Source organism: Bidens hawaiensis, unplaced genomic scaffold (genome assembly GCF_021521415.1).
Source record: "Bidens hawaiensis isolate Kalapana, Puna unplaced genomic scaffold, B.hawaiensis_p1.1 tig00001961_1, whole genome shotgun sequence".
In the NCBI taxonomy this organism is placed as follows: domain Eukaryota; kingdom Viridiplantae; phylum Streptophyta; class Magnoliopsida; order Asterales; family Asteraceae; genus Bidens; species Bidens hawaiensis.
Window position 1 is genome coordinate 1,819,119 of NW_027491109.1, and position 21,724 is coordinate 1,840,842.

Here is a 21,724-nt window from a genome sequence, read left to right on the forward strand (position 1 = left end):
TTTGACGTGTCTCTTTTGCTAGTGTGGAACGCAACTTTATTAATTTTTGTAACTTTAAATAAAGTGAGAACTACCTTATAAGTTATAAGATACAAAAGGAAGTTACCCATTGTTATACATTTTAGATGTCACATACATCTTTAAAACGAGATAACAAGTTATTTTTATTAAAAGATCAATAATATTTATGTGTTATAAACATTTTGAACTAGTTTTTATCCTCCGTATTATTAAGGGGGCTGTTTTTCATTACTCGTTTTTAATGTTTATATATTTTTTTGGGTTTAATTTTATTTATTGTAATGAAATTTATAATATACTTAGAGTTTGATGATAAAAATGTTTCACAAATAACTACGATGTTATAACTCGGTTTAAAAGTTATCTGGGTTTGGTAAGACCCAAGACCCGCTTATTTTTTTTACTATAAAATTGTTTCTTAATTATAAATAATACTTTTTTTTAAAAAATCATATTATAATTTTTAGCATATCCTATTTTATAGGATTTTCATATCAATAATTTGGTGAGAATAATTTTTAATTTAGTGAGATGTTATAATTCGTTTAAGGAATATCTAGGTTGGTAAGACTCATACCCGTGAATTCAGATCAAATGCATGAGAAGCCTCCATTTTAAAATCAATCAGATCAAATGCATGAGAAGCTTTTGCGACGACATTTGCGGTCGCAAAACGGTAGCAATTGGCCTGTTGCGACCATTTTGCGACCAAAATTATGGTCGGAAAAACACACGTCACTAATGGCCTTTTGCGACTAACTTGCGACCGATTCTACAGTTTGCGACAAGATTTTGCAACCTTAAAAACAATCGCAAATATGTCAGATGTTGCAACCATGAGAGCAGTCGCAAATGTTGCCACCAGAAATGCGGTCGCAAAGATAGCCACCGTAAAAACTGTCGCAAAAATTGCTACTACAAAAGAGGTCACAAAAATTGCTACCTTAAAGCAGTCACAAATCTTGCTACCGTAAAAGCGGTCTCAAATTTCTAGCCAAAATAATTTTTTAATATATATCTTTTCTGTTTCCAGCTAATAATGCTCATATTTTTTTTAATTAAGCATTTATTCAACTTTCAAAATTATATAAAAAAACATTTCACTTAAAATTACAAATTAAAATGTCAAATAACATATTAAACATTCAAACATTCAAATTTAAGTGTTATAGTCTATCTTTTAACCATAGTTACTAACATAACTTCAATCTTTGTCATCCTATTGTACGTCGCATCTTTTTCCGCCTTATCTTCGCAACTCCTCAATAATTCCATTTAACATTTTTGTTTCTATTCTTTCTTTTCCTTGACGAGTTCCTTGATAACCATGATTACTTTTCAATCTACAAAACAACCAATGTATAGAGGTCAAAGAAATCAAGAGTCAAGTCAGGCTTTTTATTATATTCAAAGTACTCATACAAATCATCAGGGGTGATCAAACGGGTCTTACCCGCTAAAACCAACCCAAACCCAATTAATGGAAAAATTAGACCCGCGGACCATAAAACCACTTGCTAGTATTGAACCTGATTTGTACAGCTAGTAAAACTTGCTTCGAACTGACTTCTACACTGCCCCTTGACCGCCCCTTTGACTTATATGTAAAAGGCAAATTTCTCAAATTTGTGTTTCAATTTTAGTAAAGAATGTTAAACTTAAAAAACTAGATTGTATGTTATGACTAATGATAACAGCATCTCATTAGAATTATGTACTAAGACAAGAAAACTGGGATAATTTAAATTAGTGTCATCGTTTATAATTGAGATAAGTATTATGTCTAAGAATTTTATATTATAATTTTGAAATCATTATTTCTTAAGTTATATTTTACCATGTATATGTACCATGTATAATAAAACTTAAACTATAGTTTAATTATAAAACTTAAATCTATCACCATACTAAAACATAAAAAGTATGACCACAAAAAATTGCATCACCAAATATTTATATATATGCATAAGAAAATATTACCTCATGATGAATCGCTGATGGTTGGATCCGTGGTACAGTGTGTCGGTGCCCTCACGGAGACGGCTAACTCCAAATGGTACACTAATTTAGAAATAATAGCAGATAATATGAGAAGAATATTAAATAAAAAACCCATTACATATTGTAATTAGGCCATAAGAGCTTAAGCTTTGCTAGTTACCTCAGGCATCATTTAATTCGGTGGGATTAGGGAAAACTGAATGCAGGATGCAAATATGGCCATTGCTATTAATGTGCGGGTGAAGTAGAGTAGAATGCAAAAATATCACCTGTGTTGGATAGGAGAAAACTAAATGCAGTAAATGCAACAGTTGTCTAGTCCAATAGCTATTAGTAATATTGGTGGAGCTTCTTAAAACTAGAAATGATGCAATCTGCAGAGTTATAAACATCAAAGGACAAAGCATTTATATTAATATTTACAAAAATATAAAAATAAATAAATAAATAAAGTTTAGAACTCAAATGTGCACGTGAAAAGATAAACACTAAATATGAATGTTAAAAGGATTTACATAATATGGACAACTTATAATTTGGTTTCTTCAACTGTTCAGCCAAAGAAAGGGTAACTAGAAAAAACTTAAATAAGTGACAAACCTAACAACTCATGTCGTATTGACGGTTGACCCAGCCCCAAAAGCTTGTTTCATCAGGCCCATTTTCATATCCAGAATCTGTAAATATGATTAACAAACTGCATTTTTATCCCATAAAAGGTAAACTAAGTTTAGATAAAGGTGTTGTGTGGATACCAAAATTTTCATTAATAGTTTAAGGTGTTGATACAAAAGAAAGCATGAGTCTTTTACATTTGGGCCAATGGTATATAAGGCTTCTTTTTCCAAGTGCATCTTTAACAAACCATAGTGCCTTTGAGCTCTCCTGAAATATATATAAAAAAGCAATAAATGATTATATAAACAAGAAGTCAGATTATGCTACTTCTAAAGGTGACAGAGTAGAGTTGACAATCATTTAGATTAGTCTTGTTAAAGAACATGGAGAGATTTTTTTTGTTCATTTAGTTAAACAAATGAGCATGAGCACTCGTTCATTTAAGTTCATCTATGTTCGTCTATTTACCTTCATTTATGTTCGTAAGTTTGTGTTTGTTTAGTTCGTCGTTTATATTCGTTAATATGTATTTAAATTTTTGGTAGCATTCAGTAATGTAGATCCATGTTCAATAATGTCCGTTCGTTTATGTTCATCAACCTTTTATACTTTTAATGAATGAAAACAAACATGAACGAGTTCATTTTCTTAACGAACGAACACAAACAACTCGTTTTTGGTTGTTTGTTAAGTTAAAGTTAAACTAACGAACACGAACATACGCCGTTCGTGTTCATTCAGTTCGATTACAAGCCTATCTAGCTAAATAAACTTGTACCATTTAAATGAATGGATCTTATTTACCCCTCAAAAGTTACCTGCCAATATATTAAAGCCCATGGCGCCTTATAACATGAAAGAAATTCAGGAACAGAGTATTTCCCAGCAGAACATGTGCCATCACAGTTGCTACATTTATTCAAAGACTCAATGAGAATTCCTCCAAACACTTCACTAGTAAATACAAAAAAAAAAAGCACATTTGATTGTTCTTTACTAGTCATATTAATTCCAATCCGATCCAAATTTAACAAATATCTAAACCTTTGTAATAATATCCTTAATTTAAATGAATATATATATATATATATATATATATTATAAACCCAGGTATTTTAATTCATCACGTTTTATGGAATGAAAAGCTGAAAAGGTCGATATGATAAATGGTAGTTCTTAACTAATCTATATTTTGTATTCAAAACCAAAATGTTAGAAGCACTAGATCTTAACACCTTCACTTAGATTAATGTTTCTAACACCTTCAGCTATATCGTTTGTAATTTTGTTCACCAATTAGACACTCAGTGATACCACTTCCTTCATCTACAATATTACACCAATTTAAACTACACTAATACGTAGCACCCTTTTGAGCCCCAGAAACGCTCTGAATTCAAAGAGGCATATTATCGAACACTTTGTGTGCAACAAAATATACAAAGAAATCAAGGAACAGGCCACATAAATACACCTTGAAGTTACAGTTATAACTATAGTTTAGCCTCAGAAAGCGACATTTAGTAACAATTAGCTGTGTCAACCACTGGCATCGCTAAGCATGTGGCATTCAACTGAATCCTCTTTACAAGCCTAACTCTTAATTAAGGCACAACTGAATCCATTAGACTAGTTTCTTACTTGCTTTTCATATAACTATAACCGAATTTCATCATCATCTATCAACGAAATCAATTAAAGCGGTTACATTACAATCATAACCTAATTTAATTATTATAATCATCTATCAGTTGAATGCATTAGATAACCTAATTTCAATATCATTTATCAATTGAATCTATTAGATAACCTAATTTCATTATCATCTATCAGTTGAACCTAATATCATCTATCAACTGAGTGATCAATGAACAAACGAACAATTCATCATCGTGAAGTAGCTTAGGGCACAATTACAGCTACGTAGTTTCAAACAATGTTAAATTCGTTATTTAAACGCTCATACTAACAACCGTTCAAAATCCGTGGCAACAAATTACGAAATCGAATAGTACCAGATGAATTAACGAGTGACAGTTAACATATATGAGTGAGTGACTGTAACATCGTGAAAATTTCGAGTTCAAAAAGGTAAAATTTCCAAAGTATGGGGATTTAATTTGCCAAATTCCAAACCTTAGGGTTTAAAGTGAAAATTCTGCTTTCTTGTCCAACCGCGATGACGTGGCCTGACACCTCTGGCACAAGCTTGCCACGTGTCCACACGTGGCACACCTCACGCCACGTGTCCCGACACGTGACCACACGTGGCACGACGTCCGCCACGTGTCAACACGTGACACACTGTCTGCCACGTGGCAGACCTACGCAGTGACTGCGCAAGGCTACATTGCGCTACGCGACGGGTGCCAAGGAGTCCATCGCGTACCGCGATGGGATCCCAAATTTTGCCTATAAATAGCAAGTCCGGGATCTCATTCAAGGCACACCAAAATCAGCTTTCCTTTCTCTCTCTAGCATCTCTCTACAATCCCACAATCATATTAGCGATCTGCTTCGATAAACGTGCTCCAATTCCTCGTTTTGTGTACCAACATTTCCTCGAAGTTTGAGCCACCCTCCACCCACATACGACCAAAGAGGTGTTTGTTATCAAAAGGTGTGCCAAGGAAGGTGTACCAACGTTGATCAAGAAATTGGAGCGGCGTTGGAGTGTTGCTTGAGTTTCTAGGGTTTCTAAACGCCAAAAAGGTTAGGTGTAACGAAAAAATGAATATAATATAATATTATATTAAGGGCTTAAGCCTTAAGTCGAGGTTATACTCGATACCTCGATAAAAGAGAAGTAAACATAACAAAGAAAATAACAAAAGAATGAATTGAAAATATGTATATATGTGTGTAAGTATATATGTATATTCTTTGTTATGAAGTTATTATTTAAGTAATAATGAGTATTCTTAAATAATAAAAGAAAAAGAATATGTTTCTTAGAGAAGAAGAAACGTCAGGTTTTTATATAAACTAAAACTTATAATTTACTTTTAAACTAAAGGTTTTCAAGTAAAAGAAATATATGAACTAAAGGTTCATCGAGGTAGAGATATAAAATAAGACTAAAGGTCTTAAGCCGGATTGTATATCCGACTAACAAATGTTTATACTCGTACTATAGGTGCGAGATAAAAATGGAAAGACCCTCGGACGGTGTTGAAGCCGATCCCAAAGCGATAAGGTGAATACGCCCCCAAACTTTTAAACTTGTTTTCAAATGAGTCAAACATGTTATATGAAAATGTTTACAAGGGACTACGTGTCCCTAAAACCATTATAAATGAAAGTATAAACCTAGCCCTCAGGTTGTGGTATATGTGTGTCTGGATCCTTACATAGGTGGTAGTACGCGATGGGCACATCGCACCACCCTGATCGTAGGACGCTTTCCCGTGGGAAGTACGATCATTGTGTATGCTTACGGTTACTTAACTAAGTCGAACGCTGCGGTGTTTGCTGAGGTGACCTAGAGAAACTTACTAACGTGATAGAACCTATTAGGCCAAAGCATGCTATATCAAACGTCACATAAAACAAGTGTTTTCATTCACAATCAAAGATAAACGATTTCAAGGTTAAGTTTACAATCATAGCTTAACATTATTCAAAAACATTCATACAAACCTATTTATGTATAGGTTAAGTATCATTCACAATCAATCAATCAATCAAGGTTTCCAAACACCGACGGTACATGTGAATACGTTCAAACCTTTCCAATCAGTCAAAACATATTTATACTCAATGAGATGAACGGGTGTTTGTCTTAACGAGTCAATCAAATGTCTATATGAGATCGAGTAATCTCTAAAACGTTACAATACAAAGTAGAAAATAAAATCAACTCAGACCGAATACGCATGTGTATGGATCCAAACATAACTGTTAAGCCCAATCAATCAGTCAATGGCCAGGTAGGTCGTAAGGGCTAAACGATCATGACCAGTTCTCTGTTCAGGGTCGTGTGGCTCGGAGAATACCGTTGTGTGTGTAGGGCAGTGGTACATATACCGGAAGTAGTAATGCTTCCGCTGAGTTTGTCGAGAAAACTATGTTTGTATTGTAATATCATTCAAAATGTTTTATCGAGTCATACGTGTTCACAAGCATATAGCTGACGTATTTTTCTAACCCATTGCAGGTAATTAAGCATAAGTAGCATTAACAAGGATTGGAGTTTTATTGAAGATAGAAGCGCGTACAAGATGGCTCCTTTTTTGATATAAATCCTTGTAATATGAAAACATATCTTTTGTAAACCAATACTCGGGTATTTAATTCCCGAGTAAATTTTCAATGTAAATTAATATTATATTCAACCTAAAGTCTTCCGCTAAAATTAACCCATAAACTCTGATATATATTTACAAAACAGGTACCAACTTGTGGTCACACGCCTAGGCCCTAAATCGGGGTGTGACAACTTGGTATGGATTGGTTATCCAATAACCATGCTCGTATCATCTGCAATAGCAAGACCGTTGAACTTCAAGCCCCCAATAAACGAACGATTCGAATTGAAGGGGACAAAGACGCGGGCCAAGTTATCATAATTTCCGTGATTAGGGCTAACAAATGTTTAAATCAAGGATGCTTAGCATTCATGGCCTATGTCACTGAAGAGTCGAAACCAAAGGAGATAAAGGACGTACCTACATTCTCCAACTTTTCTGATGTCTTTCCTGATGAACTTCCCGGAATCCCTCCCGACCGCGAAGTAGAATTTAGGATTGATCTTATTCCCAGTACCGCTCCGATCGCTAAAGCTCCATATCGTTTAGCGTCGACTGAAATGAAGGAGTTAAAGAAACAACTCGATGAGCTACTGGACAAAGGTTTCATACGACCAAGTTCGTCACCTTGGGGAGCACCAATCCTGTTTGTCAAGAAGAAGGATGGTTCCATGCGTATGTGTATCGATTATCATGCGTTGAACAAAGTCACAATCAAAAACCGATATCCACTTCCTCGAATCGATGATCTTTTCGACCAAATTCAAGGTGCTAGCTTCTTTTCCAAAATCGATCTTCGTTCCGGCTATCACTAACTCAAATTCCAAACCGAGGATATTCCTAAAACCGCCTTTTGAACAAGGTATGGCCATTATGAGTTCACCGTTATGCCATTCGGACTCACTGATGCGCCAGCCGCGTTCATGGACATGATGAACCGAATTTGTAAGCCTTACTTAGATAAATTTGTTATCGTATTCATCGACGACATACTTATTTATTCTATGTCTAAGGCTGATCATGAAGTCCATCTCCGAACTATGCTCGAAATTCTTATAACCGAGAAGTTGTATGCAAAATTTTCAAAATGCGAATTCTGGTTACAAGAAGTACAATTTCTTGGTCACATCATCAACGTCAACGGTATTCAAGTCCATCCCGCTAAAATTGAAGCTATCTCTAAGTGGGAGATTCCAAAATCGCCAACCGAGGTCAGAAGTTTCCTAGGTTTGGCCGGCTATTACCGTAGGTTCATTGAAAACTTTTCCCGAATCGCTGTTCCCCTAACCTCCTTAACTCACAAGAACATCAAATATGAATGGGTAACAAAGCAACAAGATGTGTTCGATATACTCAAACAGAAACTCACCCAAGAACCTATCCTGGCCTTGCCAGAAGGTACTGAGGATTTTGTGGTATTTAGTGACGCGTCTCATTCCGGCCTGGGATGCGCACTAATGCAACGCAAGAAAGTAATCGCTTACGCCTCTCGTCAACTTATGGTACACGAGAAGAATTACACGAATCACGATCTAGAGTTAGGCGCCATAATCTTTGCACTTAAGATATGGAGGCACTATCTCTATGGAGTAAGATTTACCGTGTACACTGATCACAAAAGTCTAAAGCACATCTTCGATCAAAAAGAGCTTAATATACGCCAACGACGCTGGATGGAGACTCTCAACGACTATGATTGTGAGATTGTTTACCATGAAGGCAAAGCCAACGTCGTGGCTAACGCCTTAAGTCGTAAGGAACATGAAAAGCCAAAGAGAGTCCGAGCCTTGAGATTAGAACTCCAAGTTGATCTCCTCGAACAAATCAAAACTGCCCAAACTCAAGCGATCAATGAAAACCAAATCTCTGACGAAAAGCGTAACGACACCATTGACTCGCTGGTCAAGGGTGACGATGGTATCCTTAGACTCGGCAATAGAATTTGGGTACCAATCGTTGGGGACTTGCGTGAGTAAATTCTGAATGAGGTTCACAAATCCAAGTAAATTCTGAATGAGGCTCACAAATCTTAAGTGCAAAGATTATGGCGCCTAACTCTAGATCGTGAGTCGTGTAATTCTTTACGTGTACTTTTAGTGGACGAGAGGCGTAAGCAATTACTTTCTTGCGTTGCATTAGTACGCATCCCAAACCAGAATGGGACGCGTCACTAAAGACTACAAAATCCTCAGTACCTTCTGGCAAAGCCAAGATAGGTGCTTGGGTGAGTTTTTGTTTGAGTATATCGAACGCCTCTTGTTGCTTAGTTCCCCATTCATACTTGATGTTTTTACGAGTTAAAGAAGTTAAGGGAACGGCGATACGGGAAAAATTTTCGATGAACCTACAGTAGTAGCCAGCCAAACCTAAGAAACTTCGGATCTCAGTTGGCGACTTCGGGATCTCCCACTTGGAGATAGCTTCAATCTTTGCGGGGTCCACTTGAATACCGTTGACGTTAATAATATGGCCAAGAAATTGCACCTTGTGCAACCAGAACTCGCATTTCGAGAACTTGGCGTACAACTGATGTGCGAAAATATATATATATATATATATATATATATATATATATATAAAACACAAGTCGCAACTAAGCTTTAAAAACCAAACAATCTATCCTAGTTCACACAAACGGCAAGTGTACCGGTCGCGTATAGCACAGATGAAGAAAGTCCGGATATCGAACTCGAAGACACGTGAAAACGTTTATAATTACTAAACTTTAACCAAGACTCACCAAAATATTTAATTGATTTATTTTAGAATTTAATTTAACTACTTAACTTAACTGAATGAAAACTTTTGACAAAACTTTGAAAACTTTGGTTTAAATTCAATATATAAAGGCGTCTACCTAGGAATGAATCATGTTGACAGAAATAACAAGACAACGGATTGAAAATATTCACGACGCCGGTTATAAAAGATGACACAACTAAAACTTGTTTAAGAAAGTCAAATTACCTCTCAGTCTCTCTAACAATCTCTAACTTATCTTAGTTGATTTTAAAGAATAAACCGGAAAAACAATTATTAACGTGTTCAAATGTCGACTCTCCTCTCGGTCTCATCGACACACTATCCTAATGGAGACAAATACTATGTCACCAAGGATAGAGGAACAATTTAACTTAACCCAAATTAAACCAACTAATTGCACATAAACACTCAAACTCGACAAGACAAAAACCCGCTCTCGCGCGTTCTTAATTCTAACAAGTAAAAGCAACGAGACAATATTACTTCTTATCACCTCTCGGTCTCAAAGAGGGTGTATTTTAACTGATTTGAAATGATTTATATTACCCACTTATCCCTACGGTTGTACACCCCGCAAATAAACCCTAAACACCAAGTCAAGAGTCTAACAAGCAATCAATTAATCAAAACTAATTCAATTAACTAATGCAAGAGGATTATAGGTAATAACACATAAAACACAGCCATCACACACAATCTAATTTATGGTTTAGTTAAACTTTACATCAATAATTCAAGTCTTGAACATTAACAATCCATTAAACAAGTCTAAACTACTCAACAAGCATCTATCCTAGGCAGAACAAACAAGTTTAGCTACTCATAGATTTTGGACAGCCATGTATACTTAAGAAAAACATCACAAACATCAACTTAAACATGATCAAATTCATTCAAGATTCAAACACAATCAATCACAAGTCAAACTATCAATCACTTGCAAAACAATCCAAAGCAAAAGATTAATTCAACAAAGTTAGGGTTCTTGAACAATAAACAAAGTTTAAGGATAATTACTTAGGGTTTATGGCTGAGTTTATGGATGTTATTGATGCCTAGCAGCTGTGCCAAGATGCCCCTTGATGTTCTTCTTCCTCTCCAGCCGCCACAGCCTCCACAGCCGCCGCCTTTTCTCTTTTTTTCTTCCCTTTTCTGCTGTTCCGATCGCAAGGAGTTAGGGTTTAGGGTTTTTTATTTTGATTTCGGGTTCTTGGCTGGATAATGGCTGGTTTCTCAATTAATTATCTTCATATAATATTATACAAGGCTTCTAACTTGTGGGCTTGGGTTGGGCCTTGAGTTGTAGCTTCAAAACTTGACCAACAAGGCCTCTAGAATCTTCCAAATTAACTCTTTTTTCACCATCTTTCATAAACATACAATTAACATTTAAACTTTGTAAATTCTTGCACTTAGCCCCCAATACTTTCATAAAATAAACAAATAAGCATAAAAACCATGACAAATTCATAAGGAAAGTAAGTGTGTTTTACTACACATCAACAACTTCTCGGTTCTAAGAATTTCAAGCAAAGTTCGGAGATGGACTTCATGATCAGCCTTGTATTTTGAATAAATAAGTATGTCGTCGATGAATACGATAACGAATTTATCCAAGTAAGGCTTGCAAATACGGTTCATCATGTCCATAAACGCGGCCGGAGCATTAGTAAGTCCAAACGACATAACCGTGAACTCATAATGTCCATACCTTGTTCGAAAAGCAGGCTTTGGAATGTCCTCGGATTGGACTTTAAGTTGGTGATAGCCGGAACAAAGATCTATTTTTGAAAAGAAGCTAGCACCTTGAAGTTGATCGAAAAGGTCATCAATACGAGGGAGTGGATATCGGTTTTTGATTGTAACTTTGTTCAACGCACGATAGTCGATACACATCCTCATGGAACCATCCTTCTTCTTGACGAATAGAATTGGTGCTTCCCAAGGCGACGAACTCGGTCGGATGAAACCCTTCTCCAAAAGCTCATCGAGTTGTTTCTTTAACTCCTTCATTTCGGTTGGCGCTAAGCGATACAGAGCTTTCGCGATCGGAGCAGTGCCGGGAAAAATATCAATTCTAAACTCTACTTCGCGATCGGGAGGAATACCAGGGAGTTCATCAGGAAAAACGTCAGAAAAGTCAGAAACGATAGGAACGTCTTTGATTTCTTTTGGCTTAGACTCTTCAGTGACGTAGGCCATGAATGCGAGACATCCTTGATTTAAACACTAGTTAGCCCTAATCATGGAGATTATGCTAACTTGGCCAGCGTCTTTGTCCCCTTCAATTCGAATCATTCGTTTATCGGGGGCTTGAAGTTCAACAGTTTTGCTATTGCAGATAATACGTGCATGGTTATCGGATAACCAATCCATACCAAGCATAATATCAAAACCAGCCAGACTCATGGGTAACAAACAAATAGGTAATAAATAACCCGCTAGAAGGATTTTTCCGTTTTCAAGAACTTCGGAGATTTTAACGATTTCACCGCTAGCAGTCTCGACGCTTAGAGTTTTATCTAATTTAGTTAATGGTTTGTTTAATAATCTATAAAACTCAAATTGGCACCAGAATCTAATTAAACTCTAGCATAGGTGTCGTTGACTAGAAACGTACCGGTTATGGTTTCTGGCACGTCAGCGGCCCTTTTTGTGTCGAGTACGAAGACTCGAGCGTTTCCCTTTTTGTCCTTGCCACTTCCACCCGCACCACTAGCAGCGAGCTTGTTCTTTGGGCACTCAAAACTTAAATGGTCCATCTCCTTGCAGTTAAAGCAAGTCATCCTCTTCTTCCAGCAATCAGCATCATCGTGACCCGTGCGATTGCATGATTCACATACTTTAGGAGGCGGGGCGAAATTGCAACGTTCCTTGTGATACCTCCTACAAGTCTTGAATTGTGGGGTGTTTGAATTAAATCGGCTTTGGTTCAAACCCTTTCCCTTAAATCGATTATTCTCTCCACTTGTTCTTCCTTGAGTCGTTAGTGGTGTAACATTCTTGTCTTCTTCCTTGTTACGAACCATGCCGCCCATTAAATAACCGGCCAAATCCATTGCAGAGTCAGCGGTTTGTGGTAGGTGAGACCTTACCATGTCGCGGATTTCCCGCGGAAGTCCCCAAATATATCTCGTGACTTTGCTGGACTCAGGGTGAACCAGCTGGGGAACAAGGCGACAATACTCATGGAATTTAGTATTGTATTCGCAGAGGTTTGTCCCAATGACCTTGAGATTCAAAAATTCGTTTTAATTAGATCGGTCTCGTGCATGGGACAGAACTTGGCCATCAAAAAGGCTTTAAAATCTTCCCAACTCAAACCATACATTACATCTCTTCCTTTGCTCATCAACAGAGCATTCCACCATTCCAATACTTCACCCTTGAACATAAGGGCTGAATACTGAATTTTCTCAACCTCAGAACACTTACTAGTAATCACGATTGTTTCCATCTCTTCAAGCCACCTCACGGTTGAAATGGCTCCTTTGTCACCATGGAACTCTTTTGGTCCATAGTACTTGAAATCTTTAAACGAACAACCACTAATCTTGAGTTTCTTGAACTCATGTCTAAATTTGCCGTCGGCGTTAGACTCATGTACACTCTCTTCGACATGAGATGGGTTCGGTCAAGACTTTTCGGATTTTCGGGAGGGATGAACTGAAGGGTTAGCAGTTCGAGAATGTTTAGATTGTCTAGATTGAGATCTAAACGCGGATTCTTCCCTAACATCATCTTTAATCATCTTTTGAATTTTATTCATATATTTCTTGGGAATTTCTTCCTCTCGCTCATTTTCGAGGCCTTTCCCCTTGTCTTTCATTTCTTTTTCTTTACGAGCATTCTCATTATTATTGTTACTTTGTTCAGACATCTTTTCTTTTTGTCCTTTTCAAGTTAGTATGAAAATTTTAACAACGTTTCTTTCAAACACACTTTTTATTTATCACACATTCATATATATATATATCCCAAGGATATATATATATATATATATTTTACAATACATATACATATATATATCGTTCCCACGATATTTATATAACTGATCCTATCATTACATAAGAACGTTTCATACGTTCTTTATTTATACACATAACATACAAAAACTATTTTACACGTAGTCTCCTCATAACACATCTTTCCACCGTCTTCAATCTTTCAGGAATTTCTTCACTACCTTCGTTAGTTTGTTGCATTTACGAAGGAGAGTCTCTCCAACTTTCTTCTTTTTCTTCTCTTCCTCGTCTACCTTCTTTCTCCAGTCGTCGGTCTCATGCGATGCACGATCCAGATGTTCCTCATACGACTGCGGGACTATGTTAGGGAATCCGTACTGTGGAGGTGGGTCGCGATGACCCAGTGTTACCATCTCATAATGGTTCCGCAGTTCAGGATACGGAACATAAGTCTGATCAGATGCAAGGTAGAGGTATGTCTTGGCGGCTTGATTTTGCTCGCGAATTTCATCGGCTTGTTCTTGAATAGAAGGAATTCTTCCTTGAAATGGCGGGAAGCTTGACGAAGCTTGGTTCCTTAGTTGCTCCAGATATTGAACATAAGGATCGTCGGAACCGTAGCTTGGATTCTTGGAAGTGAGTGATCCATTCATTGAGCATGTCATCTCGTTAGAGTTCTCAGGATGCTCTTCTTTCATTTCTTCCTCGGACTCCTCCACATGGTCCTCATCTTCTTCGGGGTCCTCTTCTTCATCGGGATCCTCCTCTTCATTGGGTTCTTCATCCTCTGGTTCATCTTCCTCCATTGGTTGTGCAGTTTCGTTCTCCATTGGGGGGCATCTTGAAACTTTTGTAGGGCATCATTATCCTCATTTTGGGCTTGCGGGATGGCACTTCGTTATTGTTTGGTTGGGAGCTAACATCATTGAAAGTAGAGATTCCGGTAAACCATCGGCATGGGTCGGAATGGCACTTCATCCAATCAGAGGATGGGCTTTGTGGTTCTTCCTTTATGGGTCGGTTTGAAAGGAAAGTATAGGATGGGTGTGCATTTGGGAAATATCCAGTGGGATAATTTTGTGGTTCTGGTGATGGTTGATACATCGGCATGGTTGGTGGGTGATAGCTGGAGTGTCTAGGTAACTCAACACTTGGCTTTGATGGACTATCGGGTACTTATATCGGGTAATGCTTACTTCCGGGGTAATACAAGGGTTTGGACAAGTCTCGTTCCACGTCTTGATCAAAGAACGCTTCATAATATCCATCGCTCATGTTATCCTCGGGATTAGGTTCGGCTATACCGGCTTCCTTAGCCTTGCAAGTAAAATTCTCCATAAGAGCTTTGAATGACATCTAACAATTTTGGGTGGTTTAAAATGTAGAGAGGGATAGAAAGGTTACCAGCCTATCTTATCCTTAAAACAAATAATCAAATAGTTTCCTATACTTGGATCGAAGCTTGGGTATTGTTTTATGATACCCAATTCGCAAAGATCGATGGCTCTGATACCAAGCCTGTCACACCCCCATCTATGGCCTAGGAGTGCGACTAACAAGTTGGTATCGTGTTTGTAAATAATTCAGAGTTGCGTTATTTTGCGGAAGACTTATAAAACTTTAAGGATCGAAAGTGTAATTTATATATACATTCAAAAGACGGGAATTATAAAATACCCGTTTAAAGTTGTTAACAAAAGATTACATGTTTTATGTTTACAAACCACCACATTAAGTTTATATGAAATAATTCCGAGCCATCGGATATCATAGTACTTCGTCATTCCAAGCTCTAACTTTGTTCACCTGCAAAAATGTAGAAAAATACGTCAGCAACGAATGCTGGTGAACACGGTGACGCAAAAATAACTCTTTTACTTTATTACCCCTCGAGACTACGCCTGCCTCGGCCCAACGTGGCTTAGGAATAACAAAGTCAAATAACACATTATAAATATGAGCCTCTACGCTAGGTCACCTCAGCAAACACCGCAGCGTTCAACTTAGTTAAGTACCCGTAAATATACACAACGGTCGTACTCCCTGCAGGAGAGCGTCCTACGACCAAGGGTGGTGCGATCATGCCCATACATCGCATAGTACCACCTATGTAAGGATCCAGACATATGTATACCACACCCTGAGAGCTAGGTTTATACCCTTTATTTATAACGGTTTTAAGAACACATAGTTCCTTGTAAAAAATTTCAAATAACATGTTTGACTCATTTTAAAGTAAGTAAAAGTTTGGAGGCGTATTCACCTTCTCGCTTTAGGATCGGCTTAACTCACGTCCAAGGGTCTTTCCCTTTCTTTATCTCGCACCTATAGTACGAGTATAAATATTTGTTAGTCGGATACAGATCCGGCTTAAAACCTTTAGTCTTATATCTCAATCCTCGATTGAACCTTTAGTTCAATTCTTATTTACTTGAAAACCTTTAGTAAGTTATAAACCTTTAGTTTATATAGAAACCCGACGTTTCTTCTTCTCCAAGAAACGTATTCTTTTTCTTTTATTATTTAAGAATACTCTTTATTCAATAAATAATATTTCATAACAAATAATATTTACATATATACTTACACACATATATATGTTATCACAATATTCAATATCTATTCTTTCATTTATTTCTTTGTTATGTTTTCTTTTCTTTTCTTTTATTGAGGTATCGAGTATATCCTTGACTTAAGGCTTAAGCCTTTAATATAATATTGAGTTATATTGAATTCGTTATTACGCCTAACCTTAGTGGCGTATAGAAACTCTAGAGAATTGAGCAGCACTCCAACGCCGCTTTACTTTTCTCGATCAACTTTGATTTGCCAACTTCAACACTCATCGGCACGTCTTTCGGGACTCTTTGCCATAACAACGCCTTCTTGATGAATGAGGGTGGAGGGTGGCACAAACTTTGAGGAAACGTTATACACAAACAAAAGATCATGGCACGCTTATCGAGGCAAATCGTTTCTATGATTGTCGGGTTGTAGAGAGAGGCTAGTGAGAGAGTGAACAACTGATTTGGGATGTGGAAAATGAACACCCCATGGCTGCTATTTATAGACGAAATTTTGGCTCCTATCGCGCTACGCGATAGGTCCCTGGGCAGGCCTATCGCGTACCGCGATATAGGCCTGATGACGCAGAGGGTAGGGTTGCCACGTGTCGACACGTGGCAGTCACCGCTCCACGTGGCAACACGTGGTGGCAGTGTTGCCACGTGGTGACACGTGGCAGCACATGGTGCCACTGTGTGCCACGTGGCACACGTGTCACACTGTGTCAGACTCTCCATCGCGATACGCGATGGGAGTCTCTTCTGACTCATCGCGTAGCGCGATGGGTCAGGAAAATCAGAATTTTTATTTTAAACCCACAACTTTGAAACTTGGCAATTTTAGTCCCTAGACTTTGGAAAGTTGATACTTTGAACTCAAAATTTTCACGTTGTTACAGCTTCCAACAAGCACTCGGTATAAAGCTTAACGTTAGCACCGCCTATCATCCGCAAACCGATGGGTAAAGCGAAAGGACGATTCAAACATTGGAAGACATGCTTCGAGCTTGTGTGATTGATTTAGGTGGAAGTTCGGATGACCACTTACCCCTAATGGAATTCTCATATAATAATAGCTATCACACAATTATTCAAGCTGCACCATTCGAGGCGTTGTATGGTCGAAAGTGTAGAACGTCTGTGTGTTGGTCTGAAACCGGAGAAAATCAATTATCTGGACCCGAGATAGTCCAAGAAACCACCGAAAAAATTCTCCAAATCCGAGAACGACTTAAGACGGCACGTGATCGCCAAAAGAGTTACGCCGATGTTCATCGTAAGCTGTTGGAATTCAATGTTAGTGACAAAGTGTTACTGAAAGTTTCACCTTGGAGAGGCGTCGTATGCTTCGGAAAGAAAGGAAAATTAAGTCCTCGATTCGTTGGACCCTTTGAGGTACTTGAACGAATCGGCACTGTTGCACGTCGTTTGCGACTGCCCGAGGAAATGCAAGGGATACATGATGTGTTCCATGTTTTGAATCTGCGTAAATGTTTGACCGACGAATCATTATCCATGCCATAAAAATATATTGAAATAAATGAAAATTTAAAATTCGTAGAACGTCCAATTCAAATTCAAGATTCGAAAACAAAGAAATTAAAAAGAAGAACGTTGAAAATTGTGAAAGTAAAATGGTACTCGTGTAGAGGGCCCGAATACACATGGGAACTCGAATCAGAACTGAGGAAGAAGTACCCCCACTTGTTCTTGTAAAGCAATCTCGAGGACGAGATTTATTTCAAGGTGGGGAGGATGTAACATCGTGAAAATTTCGAGTTCAAAAATGTAAACTTTCCAAAGTATGGGGATTTAATTTGCCAAATTCCAAACATTAGGGTTTAAAGTGAAAATAATTCTGCTTTCTTGTCCTACCGTGATACGCGACGGGACAAAAGATGAACCCTTCGCGTACTGCGACGGGTTTGGTCAAAAAGGTTCTAGAAGAGTCAACAGTGATACGCGATCGCTGTTGAACCTACGTCATCGCGTATCGCGATGACGTGGCCTGACACCTCTGGCACAAGCTTGCCAAGTGTCCACATGTGGCACACCTCTCGCCACGTATCCCGATACGTGGCCACACGTGGCACGACGTCCGCCACGTGTCAACACGTGGCACACCGTGGCGACACGTGGCAGACCTACGCAGTGACTGCGCAAGGCTACGTCGCGCTATGAGACGGGTGCTAAGGAGCCCATCTCGTACCGCGATGGGATCCCAAATTTTGCCTATAAATAGCAAGTCTGGGATCTCATTCAAGGCACACCAAAATCAGCTTTCCTTTCTCCCTCTAGCATCTCTCTACAATCCCACAATCATATTAGCGATCCACTTCGATAAACGTGCTCCGATTCCTCGTTTTGTGTACCAACGTTTCCTCTAAGTTTGAGCCACCCTCCACCCACATACGACCAAGGAGGTGTTTGTTATCAAAAGGCGTGCCAAGGAAGGTGTACCAAAGTTGATAAAGAAATTGGAGCGGCGTTGGAGTGCTGCTTGAGTTTCTAGGGTTTCTAAACGCCAAAAAGGTTAGGCGTAACGACAAAATGAATATAATATAATATTATATTAAGGGCTTAAGCCTTAAGTCGAGGTTATTCTCAATACCTCGATAAAAGAGAAGTAAACATCACAAAGAACAGAACAAAAGAATGAATTGCAAATATGTATATGTGTGTAAGTATATATGTATATTCTTTGTTATGAAGTTATTATTTAAGTAATAATGAGTATTCTTAAATAATAAAAGAAAAAGAATACGTTTCTTAGAGAAGAAGAAACGTCGGGTTTTTATATAAACTAAAGCTTATAATTTACTTTTAAACTAAAGGTTTTCAAGTAAAAGAAATATATGAACTAAAGGTTCATCGAGGTAGAGATATAAAATAAGACTAAAGGTCTTAAGCCTGATTGTATATCCGACTAACAAATGTGTATACTCGTACTATAGGTGCGAGATAAAAAGGGAAAGACCCTCGGACGGTGTTGAAGCCGATCCCAAAGCGATAAGGTGAATACGCCCTTAAACTTTTAAACTTGTTTTCAAATGATTCAAACATGTTATATGAAAATGTTTACAAGGGACTACGTGTCCCTAAAACCATTATAAATGAAAGTATAAACGTAACCCTCAGGCTGTGGTATACGTGTGTCTGGATCCTTACATAGGTGGTAGTACGCGATGGGCACATCGCACCACTCTGATCGTAGGACGCTTTCCCGCGGGAAGTACGATCATTGTGTATGCTTACGGGTACTTAACTAAGTCGAACGCTGCGGTGTTTGTTGAGGTGACCTAGAGAAGAGACTTGAAATTATAAATGTGATTTGACTTTGTTGTTCCTAAGCCACAATGGGCTGAGGCAGGCGTAGTCTCGAGGGGTAATAATGTATAAGAAAATATTTTAGCCTCAGCGTGTTCACCAGCATTCGTTGCTGACGTATTTTCTTACATTTTGCAGGTGAACAAGACTAGCGCTTGGGAATGTCGAAGTGCTACTTATATATCCGATGGCTCGGATTTGTTTTATAAACTTAATATGTTAAAATGGTGGTTTGTAACTAAAACAAGTAATCTTTTGAACTTAAACGGGAAACTTTTATATCCCGTCTTTTGTATTGTAAATATTTTACAACTTTGATCCTTATATTTTATAAAGACTTCCGTTAATTTAACGTAACTCTGATTTATTGATAAATGTGGTACCAACTATTGGGTCGCACTCCTAGGCCGTGTTTTGGGGTGTGACAGTGACTGTGAAATTAAACGTACCAGAAGAAATAAGCGGTGGAGCGAGAGGTGCCGAGTGATGCTTCATGGCGGACGGAGTGGTTGTTTTAGAGGTGCCGGTGATAGTCGGAGAAGCAGATCTGATAAAATTAGGGGTTCAAATGCTTGGACATAATTTGCTTTTAGAAGGTCACAGTTACACAATTTAACTTTCAATTTTATAGTTTTTTAAATTTTGTTGAAATTTTAAGTTTTAATGAAACTTAACAAAGTCTTTCATAATCAATTTAATTAACTTTATGCTACCATTTTAAACTATGGTCGAAAATGAAAACTACCTTTAAAACTCCGACCGCTTAGTCAGCGGTTGCAAAAACTCCGACCGCTTAGTCATCGGTTGCAAAAACTCCGACCGCTTAGTCACCGGTTGCAAAAAAAATCCGACCGCTTAGTCACCGGTTGCAAAAACTCCGACCGCTTAGTCACCGGTTGCAAAAACTCCGATCGCTTAGTCATCGGTTGCAAAATCTCTGACCGCTAAAATAAGCGGTTGCAAAAACTCCAACCGCTTAGCCACCGAACAAAAGTCGTTGCAAAAACTTTGACCGCCTAGTCGTGGTTGCAAAAACTCCGACCGCCTGGCCACTCGGTAGCAAAAACTCCGACCGCTTAGCCACCGAAAATAAACGGTTGCAAAATTTTCGACCGCTTAGCTACCGTATCAAGTAACTATGCATTTCGGTAGCAAATATGATAAATCGGTCGCTAATATTGCTACCGTTTTTTTTTCGGTAGCAAATTTTGGTAGCAAATGCTCAATTTTTTAGTAGTGGGTGATAGTGTAACATTTTCGTTAGCCTAGTCCTGTCATTGTAATGCATGGTTGTAGGCTTGTAGCTTATCATGCCATGTCACACCAATGTGTTAGATCGATTGTTAGAAAGTGTATTAACATGTTATGTTTTTACTTGGTCTCTTTATGCACATAAGAAGATCGAATTGCCAAAAAGAAGTGCATGTAAGAATAAGGAAAGGCAGAGTTGGAGGAGTATATAGAGAAAAAAGAAACGTATGAAAGAATAAGAGGTCACCTTTATATAGGTAGTCTCGAAATTAAAACATATTTAGTCTACATGACAAATGAAACAAATTTAGAATTAAACCTGATGGAGTTGATAATCGTCTATTATTATTTCATATTATACATTTTTGTAATATGTTTATTGTTTTTTTTAACTACTATTTCCATCATGTCTCAAATGAGATATAACCCACAACTAATATTTCCATCATACTGTAGGAACCGAATTCGTGAATTGAGTAAATAAACAGAAAATTAACAAACAGTTTTATTACTCATACAATACAATACAAGAATCTGAAATACAATACAGAATCAAAGAAATAAACCAAATACAATACGGAAAAAAAAATAAACGGTTTGGCTGAGGATCGTATTGAACACGGGGCCCTTAAAACAATATTTCGAGTCTCCCAAGAGAACTCGTTGTTTCCCAGGGTACAACAGCCGGAGCAGTAGTACTGCCGGAGTTAACCGTAAACCTGAAAAGGTTCGAATAAAAGAAACCAGAAATGTAGAAGAAGAAGAAGTTGGAAAAACCTTGCAACAATGCTTGTGTTGTGTGTAAGGTTTGGTGTGTGTTGCAACTTAGTTTACCTCTCTATTTGTAGAGGAAAAACAAGGCACAAGTTTTTCATCCCACCAATGTGGGAAACACCACTATAGTATTTTCTTTCAAATACACACAATCACACATCGATATCTCATTCATCAATGTCTATTAGTGTGC

General features: G+C 37.8%; 1 long non-coding RNA gene across 1 annotated transcript; it reads right to left on the reverse strand.

Annotated features, from left to right (window-relative positions):
* Positions 1–1,194: 1,194 nt before the first annotated feature.
* Positions 1,195–20,082, reverse strand: LOC143603072 (uncharacterized). The gene is made up of 6 exons (XR_013147986.1): positions 19,956–20,082; positions 3,459–3,549; positions 2,623–2,907; positions 2,183–2,396; positions 2,002–2,082; positions 1,195–1,364 (listed from the first exon to the last, which is right to left on the reverse strand). It is a non-coding gene; the product is annotated as an uncharacterized LOC143603072 (long non-coding RNA).
* Positions 20,083–21,724: the final 1,642 nt, after the last annotated feature.